Source organism: Pseudophryne corroboree, chromosome 10, assembly GCF_028390025.1.
Source record: "Pseudophryne corroboree isolate aPseCor3 chromosome 10, aPseCor3.hap2, whole genome shotgun sequence".
Taxonomy (NCBI): domain Eukaryota; kingdom Metazoa; phylum Chordata; class Amphibia; order Anura; family Myobatrachidae; genus Pseudophryne; species Pseudophryne corroboree.
In genome coordinates, this window is record NC_086453.1 from 72147695 (window position 1) to 72164616 (window position 16922).

At 45.9% G+C, this 16922-nt stretch overlaps 1 protein-coding gene across 3 annotated transcripts in view; it reads right to left on the minus strand.

Moving 5' to 3' along the window:
* The window catches only part of LOC134966037 (ly6/PLAUR domain-containing protein 5-like), a 206270-nt gene that overhangs the window by 162871 nt on the left and 26477 nt on the right, over positions 1–16922 (minus strand). For 2 of the 3 annotated variants that reach the window (XM_063942499.1, XM_063942497.1), the window contains exon 2: positions 12454–12570. The exons of the other annotated variant lie outside the window; for it this stretch is intronic. The gene's annotated coding sequence lies outside the window, so the exon portion shown is untranslated. The remainder of the gene's footprint in view (positions 1–12453; positions 12571–16922) is intronic. 3 annotated transcript variants of the gene reach the window in all.

Below are 16922 nucleotides of genomic sequence, written 5' to 3' on the forward strand. Positions count from 1 at the left end.
AGTCTTTTCATTTTTCTAGCGAGAGGCTGAGTGCTTCCATCCTCATGTGAAGCTGAACCACTAGCCATGAACATAGGCCAGGGCCTCAGCCGTTCCTTGCCACTCCGTGTGGTAAATGGCATATTGGCAAGTTTACGCTTCTCCTCCGACAATTTTATTTTAGGTTTTGGAGTCCTTTTTTTACTGATATTTGGTGTTTTGGATTTTACATGCTCTGTACTATGACATTGGGCATCGGCCTTGGCAGACGACGTTGCTGGCATTTCATCGTCTCGGCCATGACTAGTGGCAGCAGCTTCAGCACGAGGTGGAAGTGGATCTTGATCTTTCCCTAATTTTGGAACCTCAACATTTTTGTTCTCCATATTTTAATAGGCACAACTAAAAGGCACCTCAGGTAAACAATGGAGATGGATGGATACTAGTATACTTATGGATGGACTGCCGAGTGCCGACACAGAGGTAGCTACAGCCGTGGACTACCGTACTGTGTCTGCTGCTAATATAGACTGGATGATAATGAGATGAAATCAATATATATGTATATATAATATCACTAGTACTGCAGCCGGACAGGTATATATATTTATTATGTAATGACTGATGACGGACCTGCTGGACACTGTCAGCTCAGCAGCACCGCAGACTGCTACAGTAAGCTACTATAGTAGTATGTATAAAGAAGAAAGAAAAAAAAAACAACCACGGGTAGGTGGTATACAATTATGGATGGACTGCCGAGTGCCGACACAGAGGTAGCTACAGCTGTGGACTACCGTACTGTGTCTGCTGCTAATATAGACTGGATGATAATGAGATGAAATTAATATATATATATATATATATAATATCACTAGTACTGCAGCCGGACAGGTATATATATTTATTATGTAATGACTGATGACGGACCTGCTGGACACTGTCAGCTGAGCAGCACCGCAGACTGCTACAGTAAGCTACTATAGTAGTATGTATAAAGAAGAAAGAAAAAAAAAAACAACCACGGGTAGGTGGTATACAATTATGGATGGACTGCCGAGTGCCGACACAGAGGTAGCTACAGCCGTGGACTAACGTACTGTGTCTGCTGATAATATAGACTGGATGATAATGAGATGAAATCAATATATATGTATATATAATATCACTAGTACTGCAGCCGGACAGGTATATATTATATATTTATTATGTAATGACTGATGACGGACCTGCTGGACACTGTCAGCTGAGCAGCACTGCAGACTGCTACAGTAAGCTACTATAGTAGTATGTATAAAGAAGAAAGAAAAAAAAAACAACCACGGGTAGGTGGTATACAATTATGGATGGACTGCCGAGTGCCGACACAGAGGTAGCTACAGCCGTGGACTAACGTACTGTGTCTGCTGATAATATAGACTGGATGATAATGAGATGAAATCAATATATATGTATATATAATATCACTAGTACTGCAGCCGGACAGGTGTATATTATATATTTATTATGTAATGACTGATGACGGACCTGCTGGACACTGTCAGCTCAGCAGCACCGCAGACTGCTACAGTAAGCTACTATAGTAGTATGTATAAAGAAGAAAGAAAAAAAAAACAACCACGGGTAGGTGGTATACAATTATGGATGGACTGCCGAGTGCCGACACAGAGGTAGCTACAGCCGTGGACTAACGTACTGTGTCTGCTGATAATATAGACTGGATGATAATGAGATTAAATCAATATATATGTATATATAATATCACTAGTACTGCAGCCGGACAGGTATATATTATATATTTATTATGTAATGACTGATGACGGACCTGCTGGACACTGTCAGCTCAGCAGCACCGCAGACTGCTACAGTAAGCTACTATAGTAGTATGTATAAAGAAGAAAGAAAAAAAAAACAACCACGGGTAGGTGCTATACAATTATGGATGGACTGCCGAGTGCCGACACAGAGGTAGCTACAGCCGTGGACTAACGTACTGTGTCTGCTGATAATATAGACTGGATGATAATGAGATGAAATCAATATATATGTATATATAATATCACTAGTACTGCAGCCGGACAGGTATATATATTATATATTTATTATGTAATGACTGATGACGGACCTGCTGGACACTGTCAGCTCAGCAGCACCGCAGACTGCTACAGTAAGCTACTATAGTAGTATGTATAAAGAAGAAAGAAAAAAAAAAAAAAAACACGGGTAGGTGCTAGGTGGTATACAATATTATATATATATTATATACAATTATATATATATATATAATATATATTAAACTCATAAACTGGTGGTGATTATTAAACTGGTGGTCAGGTCACTGGTCACACTATCAGCAACTTGCAAGTAGTACTCCTGAGTCCTAAGCAGACAATCACAATATATATTATACTGGTGGTCAGTGTGGTCACAAACAATGGCAGTGTGGCTGGCACTCTGGCAGCAAAAGTGTGCACTGTACGTTATATGTACTCCTGAGTCCTGAGTCCTGCTCTCAGACTCTAACTGCTCCCCACTGTCAGTGTCTCCCCCACAAGTCAGATAATACAGTCACACTATCTCTCTCTATCACTTCAGCAAGTACTAGTAGTAGTAGTACTCCTCCTAATGCTCCCCAAATTACTACTGTGTCTCTCTCTGTCTCACTCTCTTCTCGAATCTCTATAAACGGAGAGGACGCCAGCCACGTCCTCTCCCTATGAATCTCAATGCACGTGTGAAAAATGGCGGCGACGCGCGGCTCATTATATAGAATCCGAGTCTCGCGATAGAATCCGAGCCTCGCGAGAATCCGACAGCGTGATGATGACGTTCGGGCGCGCTCGGGTTAACCGAGCAAGGTGGGAAGATCCGAGTCGCTCGGACCCGTGTAAAAAAACATGAAGTTCGGGCGGGTTCGGATTCCGAGGAACCGAACCCGCTCATCTCTATCTGACAGTACTGCTTTTCTATCCTTTGGCCGTGGGTGGCACAGTCAGGCGGTGCCCCCTCCTTGCCTGGCGCCCCTGGCGAGTGCCATCCTGGCCAATAGGTAGATACACCCCTTAGTGAGAGTTAGATTTCTACCCTGAAATCTAAATATAATTCCATCAGCTATGAAGAAAGAATTCACAACTGTATTTGCCAAGATATTATTTTTGGCAACCAGGATTATCCAGAGGGGTTCTAGACCAAGAGCTGTGTGGTGCTATGAGAAAGGAAGGCAGCTGCAGCTGCGTGTGTCAGGTGCATGGGGGTATATGGATGCTACACATGCACAGGCCAGGGAAAGTAGACAGGGCTGGCCCAAGCCTATTTTTTTTAGTACTCAAATAACATTTTTGGCGCCCTTTGATGGGACAAAGTTCTTATAGGGACAAAGGCATGCGCCACATAAAGGGGTGTGGTCTCACAAGAAAGGAGCGGGCCAGACATTTTACCCCAAATTGCAGTGCCAGATATACATGTGCCCCCAGCAATGCCATACAAACATATGCCCCCACAGTTCCAGATATACATATGCCGCCACAGTGCCAGATATACATATGCCGCCACAGTGCCAGATACGCATATGTCCCACAGTACCAGCTACGCATATGCCCACACAGTTCCAGATATGCATATGCCTCCATAGCGCCAGGTACACATATGCCCCCAAAGCTAAATACACATGTGCCCCCTGCACCAGATACACATATGCCCCCAGTGGCAGATACACATATGCCCCCAGCACCAGATACACATATGCCCCCAGCGCCAGATACTCATATGCTGCCACAGTGCCAGATATACATATGCCCCCACAGTGCCAGGTAAGCATATGCCCCCCACAATGCCAGACAGTGCCAGATACACATATGCCCCCACAGTGCCAGATACAAATGTGCCACCAGTGCCAAATACACATGTGGCCCCAGCGCCAGATACTCATATGCCCCCAGTGTCAGATACACATATGACCCCAGTGCCAGATACACATATGCCTCCAGCGCCAGACACACATATGCCCCTGCCCCAGCAATGCTGCTTACCGATGCTCACCGCTGCTTCCCACCAGGTTTTGCTGCTGCTGAGAGGGTCTAGTCTCTGCCTCACGAACCGGCGCCTTCCCTGACACCAATCAGGAGCAGCCATGATGTCTGACTCCTGCTACCTGGTGCCCTCCTTAGTGTGGCGACTTACTCAGCCGCATTCCCCGAGTATGTGTCGTGCCGACTCTGTACGTAGAGTTAATCCAGCTGGCATAAAAAGGGCATGACTGAGGGGGCTCTGAAGCTGACATGTAAAGGAGCATGTCTGAGGGGGCTCTGAGGCTGGAATATAAAGGGCATGTGTAAGAGGGTCTGAGCCTATAAAGGGGCATGACTTAGGGGGCACTGAGCTTACAAAGGGCATGCCTGATGTGGCTCTGAGGCTGCCATATAAACTGGCATAACTGAGGTGGCTCTGAGCAAATAAAGGGGCAAGACTTAGGGGTCTGTGAGGCTGGCATATAAAAGGGCATGACTGAGGAAAAAGTACCTGATGTGATTACTGCACTGGGAGGAATAAGGCTCTTTCCATACTTGATGGATTTCAGCAGTTTTGCAAAAACAACAGAGATTTACATTCATAAGAGGTAACTGAAACTTTTATTTACTAACATCATACCAATACATCAATTTTCCATCGATGTATTGATTCACCACAATGCTTCTGAAATTACTACCTGGGGGTTGGGGGGGCACCTCAGTCTATTTTGCTCTCATGGTTTGAATTTATGCCTCCTCTGAGGCTAGAATATAAAGAGGAATAACTGAGATCGCTCTCAGGCTGGCATATAAAGGGGCATGACCAGTGCCGTAACTAGACATTTTAGCGCTGTGTGCAAGAAACAGCATCAAAGCCCCCCAATATATAAAATAGTTCCAGTGCACACCATAGGCATGCAACAAAAATATAGCGGCTTGGCTTCATGGGGAAGGGGCATGGCCACAAAATAATACCAATTCATATTACGATGTACAGAACTTTCCATTATTCAAATTGCGACACACAGTAGCGCCAATTACACACATTACACCAGGTAGAGCCCCTTTACACATTACGCCAGATAGAGCCCCTTTTACACATTATGCTAGGTAGAGCCCCTGTCACTCATTATGCTAGATAGAGACCCATATTACACATTACTCCAGGTAGAGCCCCTATCACACATTACACAAGGTAGAGCCCTCTTTTACACATTACGGCAGGTAGAGTCCCCTTTGACACATTAAGCAGGTCGAGCTTCCTTTTACACATTACAACATTACGGCAGGTAAAGTCCCCTTTTACACATTACAGCAGAAGAGTCCCCCTTTTTACAAATTATGGCAGCAGAGTCCCTTTTTTTACATATTAGGCAGGCAGAGTCTCCTTTTTACACATTACGGCAGCAGAGTCCTCCTTTTACACATTACAGCAGGCAGAGTCCCTCTTTTTACACATTAAGGCAGGCAGAGTCCCCTTTTTACACATTATGGCAGGCAGAGTCCCCCTTTTTACACATTACAGCAGCAGAGTCCCCCTTTTTACACAAACATAGCGCACTCCTATATACCAGTGTCACCGTGTCAGTCAGCCACAGTGTCCTTATAAATAAAGTTTTTCTCTAGGGTAGAAATGTATGGCCTATATTGTTTCCATTTTTAATGGTATCCCTTCTATATAGTTCTGGCAGCCCTACTGTGAAACACACACACACACAGTTAATTCGAGTCAGCCACAGCCGGGGATCAGCGCGGTCGCCCGGTAACAGCACAACGGTGAAGAGGCCTAAAATGCAGCAGCAGGTTCTGGCAGCTGCCAGCATTCTCTGCCTGTCTCTCTAGACCAGGTCTGCTTACTGTCAGCATCTGCCAGGCTGGATAGCAGCGGCAGCTTTGTGTCCTCGGAGCCAGATCGCTACAACTGCAGCAGTGGCGGGTGGGTGGCTCTCACAGGGGTCGCAGGCACAGCATCAGTCCCGGGGTGGAAGCTTTGAAGCAAGGAATTGCTCTATTCTCCATCATGCACTGGATCACAGGTGGATGTGGGCAGTTGTGCCGACAGCAATTGCGCTGTGTGCAATGCACCATCCGCCCACACTTAGTTACAGCCCTGGGCATGACTGAGGGGATCCGGATGATAGGTGGACATACACTTGGTCAACAGACAATAGGTGAACACCATATGGTCGACATACACATGGTAGACATTGTTTTCATTTTATCATACTTTGCCATCCATGTGGACTACAACTGGGAATAGTAACCTTTCCCGAAGCTAGGTAACTGAAGTGAGCCATGCAAGGGTATACGATACACTTATTTTGGGTCCATGTGCTTATACAAAGAAAACAACACCAAAAACACCTCAAAAAGTCATTTTGACTTTTTCACATTTCAACCTCTTCCATGTTGCTCTTTTGTTAATGTCGACTGAAACACCGTCAACCTAATGTCTGGCAACTTGCTATACCACAACCTGACTGAGCGAGCTCTGGTCATTTTAAGGACATGATTGATGGAACTGTGAAATTGGCATTTAGGCATGACTGGGGACCTCTGAGTGGATTAAGGGGCATTAATGAGGGGGCTCTGTGTTACATATTATCAGGTAGGGTATTATTGTGTGGCATATTACCTATGTGATCAAAGAGGTCACTTAAGGCTCGGCAGGTCCCAGGGGCCCGCCAATAGGGCTGAATCTGGGCAACCAGGAGCCGGGGTTACTGGTGCAGACACCGCACCGCACTGCACTATTAAAGAAACTGAAAATAAACTACAACTCCCAGCAACCCTTGCTGCTGTGAGCTCCCTACAGCAATGACTGCTGGGAGCTGTAGTTTATTTTCAGTTTGATTGCTGTAGTGCCGTGCACGCTGGGGCTTCACTCCCCAAACCACCAGTTCCCCCCTGCATCCTTTATGGCAGCCCTTTATACCAGAGCAAACATACTGCATGTAAGCTACAAGATCTACTTCTCTCCCTCTCTCTGTATAATTCATCTCTCTCTGTATAACTCTCTCCTTCCCCATCTCTTCCTCTCTAACACTCTTCCTCATTTCTCTGTATAACTCTCGCTGCCTCTCTATAACTCTCTCCTTCATCTCCCCCTCTGTATAACACTCCCTCCTTAACCTCTCTTCACTTTATAACACTCTCCCTTATTTTATCTCTCCCGCTGTATAACACTCTCATGACTCCTCTCCACCCTCTCTGTATAACAATCTCTCCTTCCTCCTCTCTCCCTCTATATAGCATGCTCTCCTTCCTCCTCTCTCCCTCTGTATAACATTCTCTCCTGCCTCATTTCTCCCTCTGTATAGCACTCTGTCCTTCCTCCTCTCTCCCTCTGTATAACTTTCTTGCCTTAATCATCTCTCCATCTGTATAACACTCTCTCCTTCCTCCTCTCTCCCTCTATATAGCATGCTCTCCTTCCTCCTCTCTCCCTCTGTATAACATTCTCTCCTGTCTCATTTCTCCTTCTGTATAGCACTCTGTCCTTCCTCCTCTCTCCCTCTGTATAACTTTCTTGCCTTAATCATCTCTCCATCTGTATAACACTCTCTCCTTCTTCAAATCTCCCTCCGTATAACACCTGCTCTTTCCTCATCTCCCCCTGTATAACACTCCCTCTTTAATCTCTCTCCCATTGTATAACACTCCCTCTTTCATCTCTCCCTCTATATAACACTCTCCTTCCCAGGGCTGACACTAGGGTGTTCAGCACCCCCATGCAAACTATAAATATGCTCCCACCCTTACTTCATAAAGGGACAGCATGCATGGAAAGCAATAAATGCAAAAGAGATGTGGTCTTACAAGGAAGGGGCATAGCCACACAAAGTACCCACAATTCAAATTATGCCACACTTTGGTACAATCTTATTTATATTACACCGCATGTAGAGACCCTGATTCATATTGCACTACATAGTAGTGTACCTTATTCATGTTTTGACACACAGTATTGCCCCTAAATCAATTAGGACACACAATAGAGCCCTTTATTCACATTATGCTACACAGTAGTGCCTCTTGTACATGTTACGCTACACAGTAGTGCATCTTGTACATGTTACGCTACACAGTAGTGTCTCTTATAAACAATGTCCACAGTAGTGCCCCTTATACACATAATGTCAACAGTAGTCGTGCCACACATAATACTCAGAGTAGTATTGCCCCTTACACATAATGTCCACAGTAGTAGAGTCACACATAATGCTCATAGTAGTATTGCCCCTTACACATAATGTCCACAGTAGTAGAGTCACACATAATGCTCATAGTAGTATTGACCCTTAAACATAATGTCCACAGTAACTACCACTGTGGGCATTATGTGTAAGAGGCACTACTACAACTACACACATAATGCCCTCAGTAGTAGTGCCACACATAATGGTGGTCATTCCGAGTTGATCGCCCACTGACGTTTTTCGCAGCATAGCAATCAGGCTAAAAATTGGCTGTTCTGCGCATGCGTATGGGCCGCAGGGCGCACGTGCCAAGTAATTTCACACAAAACTAAGCAATTTTACACATGGGCGAGCAACGCTTTTCAATCGCTCTGCTGATCGGTGAGTGATTGACAGGAAGTGGGTGTTTCTGGGCGGAAACTGACCATTTTCCGGGAGTGTGTTAAAAAACGCTGGCGTGTCAGGCTAAAACGCAGGAGTGGCTGGAGAAATGCAGGGCGTGTTTGTGACATCAAACCAGGAACTAAACAGTCTGCAGTGATCACAATCTAGGAGTAGGTCTGGAGCTACTCAGAAACTGCAGGAAAAGATTTTCAAGCAATTCTGCTAATCTTTCGGTCGCACTTCTGCTAAGCTAAGATACACTCCCAGAGGGCGGCGGCTTAGCGTTTGCACTGCTGCTAAAAGCAGCTAGCGAGCGATAAACTCGGAATGAGGCCAATGTCCACTATAGTAGTGCCACATGGGTGTGGTATGAATGGCCAGTGGTTAAGAGACCACCGGTCAGCATACCGATGCCTGTATACCAGCAGCGGAATGCCGGCGGTGGGTGCGAGCGCAACAAGCCCCTTGCGGGCTCGCTGCGCTCACCACACTGTGGGCTCAGTGGCCTGTGGTCGCCACAGATTCAATTCCCACTCTATGGGTGTCATGGACACCGACAAGTGGGAATATAGTCGCTGTTGGTCGACCGTCAGGATCGAGAGGGGTCGGGATGTAGGGGAAGATATTGTGACCAGCAGTCCCCTGACCGCTGATCAGATAACTACATCCCGTGCCACACATAACGCCCACAGGAGTAGTGCCCCTTACACATATGTGCACAGGAGGGGAGTGCGCAGTACTAACATGAAGATCACCTTGAAGCTGTCGGTGCCGCTGCCTGTGCTTGAACTTGACAGGTGCAGTGGTGTGGAGAGAGGAGGAGGGAGCATTAGAGCCAAGCTTTCCGCTGCCGGCACTGCTGCCTTTCATACAATGTGACAGGTGCAGCGGCAGCCAGCAGCAACAGCAGGGATGCAAGCAATGAGATTGCCTCCTCAGCCCGGCTCCTCACTGTACTGCATTCCCTTGCTGAATGGGGTGCGCCAGCTCTGCTCCTTCCTCATCTTCCTCTGTAAAACACACTCTCCTTCCTCCTATTTCCTTTATTTGGACACTCGTTCATTGTTACATCGCAGGGGCCAATCTCACCTGGATGATTCCCGCTGGACCGACTGCCTGTGAGGCCATATGCTGGTTGAGTGTTTTTTATTTGTTTGTTATCTCATGTAGCTCCGTAACCACCTTTTGTATGACAGGCAGCCTGCTTATGCCTGTCATAGCAAACAGAGCGTCCCGCAGGGGAGACTAATGGCAGATGAGGCTGTAACTGCAGCCCTCACCTTGTAAGACAGAGTTCCTCAGCATGCACCAAGTGCAGGGGAGTCGCAGCCGCCGTGGGTGCACAGTAAACCTGGGACTGATCGGTGAGTCAGCCAGGAGACGCTCTCCTCCTGCTTCACTGCGGGCTCAGTGGCCTGTGGTCGCCACAGATTCAATTCCCACTCTATGGGAGTCATGGACACCGACAAGTGGGAATAGTCGCTGTTGGTCGGCATGCCGACCGTCAGGATCGAGAGGGGTCGGGATGTAGGGGAAGATATTGTGACCAGCAGTCCCCTGACCGCTGATCAGATAACTACATCCCGTGCCACACATAACGCCCACAGGAGTAGTGCCCCTTACACATATGTGCACAGGAGGGGAGTGCGCAGTACTTACATGGAGATCCTTTTGAAGCTGTCGGTGCCGCTGCCTGTGCTTGAACTTGACAGGTGCAGTGGGGTGGAAAGAGGAGGAGGGAGCATTAGAGCCAAGCTTTCCGCTGCCGGCACTGCTGCCTTTCATACAATGTGACAGGTGCAGTGGCAGCCAGCAGCAACAGCAGGGATGCAAGCAATGAGATTGCCTCCTCAGCCCGGCTCCTCCCGGCACTGCATTCCCTTGCTGAGCAGGTTGCGCCAGCTCTGCTCCTTCCTCATCTTCCTCTGTAAAACACCCTCTCCTTCCTCCTATTTCCTTTATTTGGACACTCATTCATTGTTACATCGCAGGGGCAAACCTCACCAGTAAGAACCCCGCTGGGCCGACTGTCTGTGGGCCATATGCTGGCTGAGTGGTTTTTATTTGTTTATTATCTCATGTAGCTCCGTAACCACCTTTTTCATGACAGGCAGCCTGCTTATGCCTGTCAAAGCAAACAGAGCATCCCGCAGGGGAGACTAATGGCAGATGAGGCTGTAACTGCAGCCCTCACCTTGTAAGACAGAGTTCCTCAGCATGCACCAAGTGCAGGGGAGTCGCAGCCGCCGTGGGTGCACAGTAAACCTGGGACTGATCGGCGAGTCAGCCAGGAGACGCTCTCCTCCTGCTTGTCAGCACAGAGCTGGATTATATACAGCAGGTACTGTGGACTGTGAATAAGGGATACCACTGTGTGGCATTCTGTAATAAAGGGACACTGCTATGTGGTGTCATGTGAGTAAGGGGCACTACTGTGTGGTGTAATTTGAATTGGGGGTACTATTGTGTGGTCTCACCTCTTCCCCACAAGGTCACAAGGGGGCATTTAGCATACACTGACTGACTAGGGGGGACTGTTTGAGGAAGGGGGCCCCAAATTGGTTTCTTGCTTAGGGTTCCATGAAGTCTAAATCTGCCTCTGTGTGTGTCATATGAGTTTTGGCACATATGTGACATATTATATTATCCAAAATTAGTAAATAAGTAAAAATACATGTATTAGTTTAGTGTTTCTTAGAATAATATTTTCACAGATAGGAACCCTTACCTAACTACTGGGGAGCAAACTGAAAAAAACATTTTGTTGCCCTCTATTTAAAGTCATTTTCTTAATGCGGCACTCTGAGAGAACGACTGTGTAGGGCATCTTGTGTGCCTAGAGCAGCATAAACTTACATTGCTGGACATGAAGCATAATACTCTATACCACAGGCAGCTAGAGGTGGAGTTTTTGAGCAGAGGACTGCTGTGTTTGTTATTCTAATTTGATTGGTTGTTGCAGGTTTGAGGGGTGTTGGCAACCTGCATGTAACTAACAATCTGGAAAATTCTCTCTCTTTCCAGTTTGATTCGTTGCCCACCCTCCCCCCCTAAGTGGTTGGGTTTTTATGTTGTCTTGTTTTGTTGTTTTGTTGTATCAGCTTTCTTGGTGTCCAGTTCAGAACGGTTATGTGGTTAATTTTCATGAATGGTATTTGTTGAGGGACAGTTTAGTCATATGCGTGGTTAGGCATGGATATCAGATTGAGACTATGGGTATCACCGATCCAGGTGGGCCCATATGCCACTTTGTGATTATCTGTCGTCTCATTTTGATTGGTTATGGGGCAGATGGCCAAATTTCTATTCCCGGAGGGGGGGGAGGGGGGGGGGGATTGATCAGCTCTGCCCTTGTGAGTTGTATGATGGTTAGGGATAGTGGCAGGAAGTTGATCCCAGACCATGGGGGGCAGTTGGCCCCGTAGTAGAATGTGTTCTTGATTGCATTTTCAGGATGGTCAAGGATAGTGGCAGAAGGCCAATCCTTGGCCATCAGGGCAGGTGGCCCTTCGGTATTTTTGTGCTATATTTTTATTTTACATTTTCCATATACTTTATTTTTCATATTTTTTTACTCACAATTTTAACCGTTCTTCTCCCCGCCACCTTAGTTTAGACGAGGGACTTTTTTATTAAGGGATAGATTCTAAATAGGCCTTCCTCCTCTAAAATAAAAATAAAAAGCCGACCCATTTCATGTCATTATTCAGTTGTCTGTGTCTTTATTTTAGGTAAGTGGTTATGAGTGTTGTGCGTATGCATCTGACTGTGTAAGGTTTAAAACATTCGGATGCCCCTGGTCTAGATCATGTTATAACTTTTGTATTTTTACCAGTAAAATAAATAATTATTTTTTTTCTTAACTGCGATATGTGAGAACATACCTGCTGTCAAAGAGACAATAGTTCCTCTGCAAGAACTCGTTTCACTGCAGTTTGTAGTCTGAGTGCACACCTCTTCCACAGCTTCATTACAGTTGTAACACTCAAAGCAAAAGAGGCCTGCAACACAAGAGGTAAAGCTTATGTTTTTTATGTTCTGTGTAACTGCATGAGTATGTTTTTACTGACATTATCAAAAAAATTCCTGCTTACCAAAATGTTTTACTAACACTGTATTTCTGTATGTAGTTCTAAAAAATGAGCAAAATTAGTAGCTGATAGGGCGGATGGGTGTAGGAGGGTTCGGTGATTAGCAAATGTTTATAACCTTAACCTAAAAAAACACACAAGACCACTCCTGCTGACTGTTACCTCAGGAGCTATTGCACTCCCCAACTAAGGACCCAATTCAGACCTGATCGGTGCTGTGCGTTTTCACACAGCGGGCAATTATCAAACTACTGCGCATGCGTATGCACTGTAATATGCATGCGTGACGGATAGCAGCGACATGATGGTGCGAAAATTTCAATTGCATGGGCGTTCGCAAGGTGATTGACAGGAAGAGGACGTTTGTGGGTGGTAACTGGCCATTTTCTGGGTGTGTCTGGACAAACGCAGGCGTTCCCAAGCATTTTCAGGGAAGGTATTTGAAGTCAGCTCCGGAGCCGATCAGCCTGATTTTTTCACACTGGAGGAGTAAGTATTGAGCTACGCACAGACTGCACAGAATGGGAAAAATATTTGATGGTGAGTGTGATGCGAACGGTTTTGTAGCTGTCCGCTGACTGAGGGGAGTTTTCGCACAGCGTACACACACATGCAATCGCACACTTGCACGGGGCAAATTTTCACTCCCCCTGGGCAGTGACTTTCTGATCGCAGGACAGTGTAATTTGCAGCACAGTGATCAGGTCTGAATTAGGCCCTAAATATCAGAGAGGCCCTTTGAATGCGCTGCAGCTGCAGATGTGTGTTGGTCAGTTTCCCATTGGCCGCACACACTGCTTTTGTTCCTCGGGAGGCTTGCCACCTAGCATCAGCTGGTGGGTAGGTGAGCCGATTATCCCTGGAACAAGGTAAAGTGAAAACTAAAAAATCACCTAGCTTGCTCCTACAGAGGAGGGCGGAGCCAAACATCTGCTCTCTGGGCTAAAGGTCATGTGACCGCTTGGACCCACCCTCAGGTAGATTTTTCTACAGCGCAGACATGGGAGGAAGCTGGGTCTGTCTCTCTGACAGAATACTTACAGCTGTCTTCTATTGTCCTGCAATAATGTGACAGGAGAGACACTAAGCGGTGCTGGAGGTGATTATATATCAGTTACACTCTTATTTACAAGTCAGGTGAGTCTAATAAATGTATCCTTCCCTGAAATTGCCTGCAAGCGGCAAAACACACCAGTTTCCGCACCAGACACATTTCTTATGCCGGTAGTTGGCAAAGTACCGTTGGCTGAAGCTGGCACCATAAGTACACCTATTAAGTAGAGATGAGCGGGTTCGGTTTCTCTGAATCCGAACCCGCACGAACTTCATGTTTTTTTCACGGGTCCGAGCAGACTCGGATCCTCCCGCCTTGCTCGGTTAACCCGAGCGCGCCCGAACGTCATCATGACGCTGTCGGATTCTCGCGAGACTCGGATTCTATATAAGGAGCCGCGCGTCGCCGCCATTTTCACACGTGCATTGAGATTGATAGGGAGAGGACGTGGCTGGCGTCCTCTCCATTTAGATTAGGGTTGAGAGAGAGAGAGAGAGAGAGATTGACCTGAGGCTGTGATACTGTAGAAGAGAGTGCAGAGTTTAGTGACTGACGACCACAGTGACCACCAGACAGTGCAGTTGTTTGTTTTATTTAATATATCCGTTCTCTGCCTGAAAAAAACGATACACACAGTGACTCAGTCACATACCATATCTGTGTGCACTGCTCAGCCCAGTGTGCTGCATCAATGTATATATATATCTGACTGTGCTCAGCTCACACAGCTTATAATTGTGGGGGAGACTGGGGAGCACTGCAGTGCCAGTTATAGGTTATAGCAGGAGCCAGGAGTACATAATATTATATTAAAATTAAACAGTGCACACTTTTGCTGCAGGAGTGCCACTGCCAGTGTGACTAGTGACCAGTGACCTGACCACCAGTATATATAATATTAGTAGTATACTATCTCTTTATCAACCAGTCTATATTAGCAGCAGACACAGTACAGTGCGGTAGTTCACGGCTGTGGCTACCTCTGTGTCGGCACTCGGCAGCCCGTCCATAATTGTATATACCACCTAACCGTGGTTTTTTTTTCTTTCTTTATAGTCATACTAGTTACGAGTATACTATCTCTTTATCAACCAGTCTATATTAGCAGCAGACACAGTACAGTGCGGTAGTTCACGGCTGTGGCTACCTCTGTGTCGGCACTCGGCAGCCCGTCCATAATTGTATATACCACCTAACCGTGGTTTTTTTTTCTTTCTTTATACATACATACTAGTTACGAGTATACTATCTCTTTATCAACCAGTCTATATATTAGCAGCAGACACAGTACAGTGCGGTAGTTCACGGCTGTGGCTACCTCTGTGTCGGCACTCGGCAGCCCGTCCATAATTGTATATACCACCTAACCGTGGTTTTTTTTTCTTTCTTTATAGTCATACTAGTTACGAGTATACTATCTCTTTATCAACCAGTCTATATTAGCAGCAGACACAGTACAGTGCGGTAGTTCACGGCTGTGGCTACCTCTGTGTCGGCACTCGGCAGCCCGTCCATAATTGTATATACCACCTAACCGTGGTTTTTTTTTCTTTCTTTATACATACATACTAGTTACGAGTATACTATCTCTTTATCAACCAGTCTATATTATCAGCAGACACAGTACAGTGCGGTAGTTCACGGCTGTGGCTACCTCTGTGTCGGCACTCGGCAGCCCGTCCATAATTGTATATACCACCTAACCGTGGTTTTTTTTTCTTTCTTTATACATACATACTAGTTACGAGTATACTATCTCTTTATCAACCAGTCTATATATTAGCAGCAGACACAGTACAGTGCGGTAGTTCACGGCTGTGGCTACCTCTGTGTCGGCACTCGGCAGCCCGTCCATAATTGTATATACCACCTAACCGTGGTTTTTTTTTCTTTCTTTATACATACATACTAGTTACGAGTATACTATCTCTTTATCAACCAGTCTATATATTAGCAGCAGACACAGTACAGTGCGGTAGTTCACGGCTGTGGCTACCTCTGTGTCGGCACTCGGCAGCCCGTCCATAATTGTATATACCACCTAACCGTGGTTTTTTTTTCTTTCTTTATACATACATACTAGTTACGAGTATACTATCTCTTTATCAACCAGTCTATATTAGCAGCAGACACAGTACAGTGCGGTAGTTCACGGCTGTGGCTACCTCTGTGTCGGCACTCGGCAGCCCGTCCATAATTGTATATACCACCTAACCGTGGTTTTTTTTTCTTTCTTTATACATACATACTAGTTACGAGTATACTATCTCTTTATCAACCAGTCTATATATTAGCAGCAGACACAGTACAGTGCGGTAGTTCACGGCTGTGGCTACCTCTGTGTCGGCACTCGGCAGCCCGTCCATAATTGTATATACCACCTAACCGTGGTTTTTTTTTCTTTCTTTATACATACATACTAGTTACGAGTATACTATCTCTTTATCAACCAGTCTATATTAGCAGCAGACACAGTACAGTGCGGTAGTTCACGGCTGTGGCTACCTCTGTGTCGGCACTCGGCAGCCCGTCCATAATTGTATATACCACCTAACCGTGTTTTTTTTTTCTTTCTTTATACATACATACTAGTTACGAGTATACTATCTCTTTATCAACCAGTCTATATTAGCAGCAGACACAGTACAGTGCGGTAGTTCACGGCTGTGGCTACCTCTGTGTCGGCACTCGGCAGCCCGTCCATAATTGTATATACCACCTAACCGTGGTTTTTTTTTCTTTCTTTATACATACATACTAGTTCCGAGTATACTATCTCTTTATCAACCAGTCTATATTAGCAGCAGACACAGTACAGTGCGGTAGTTCACGGCTTTGGCTACCTCTGTGTCGGCACTCGGCAGCCCGTCCATAATTGTATATACCACCTAACCGTGGTTTTTTTTTCTTTCTTTATACATACATACTAGTTACGAGTATACTATCTCTTTATCAACCAGTCTATATATTAGCAGCAGACACAGTACAGTGCGGTAGTTCACGGCTGTGGCTACCTCTGTGTCGGCACTCGGCAGCCCGTCCATAATTGTATACTAGTATCCAATCCATCCATCTCCATTGTTTACCTGAGGTGCCTTTTAGTTGTGCCTATTAAAATATGGAGAACAAAAATGTTGAGGTTCCAAAATTAGGGAAAGATCAAGATCCACTTCCACCTCGTGCTGAAGCTGCTGCCACTAGTCATGGC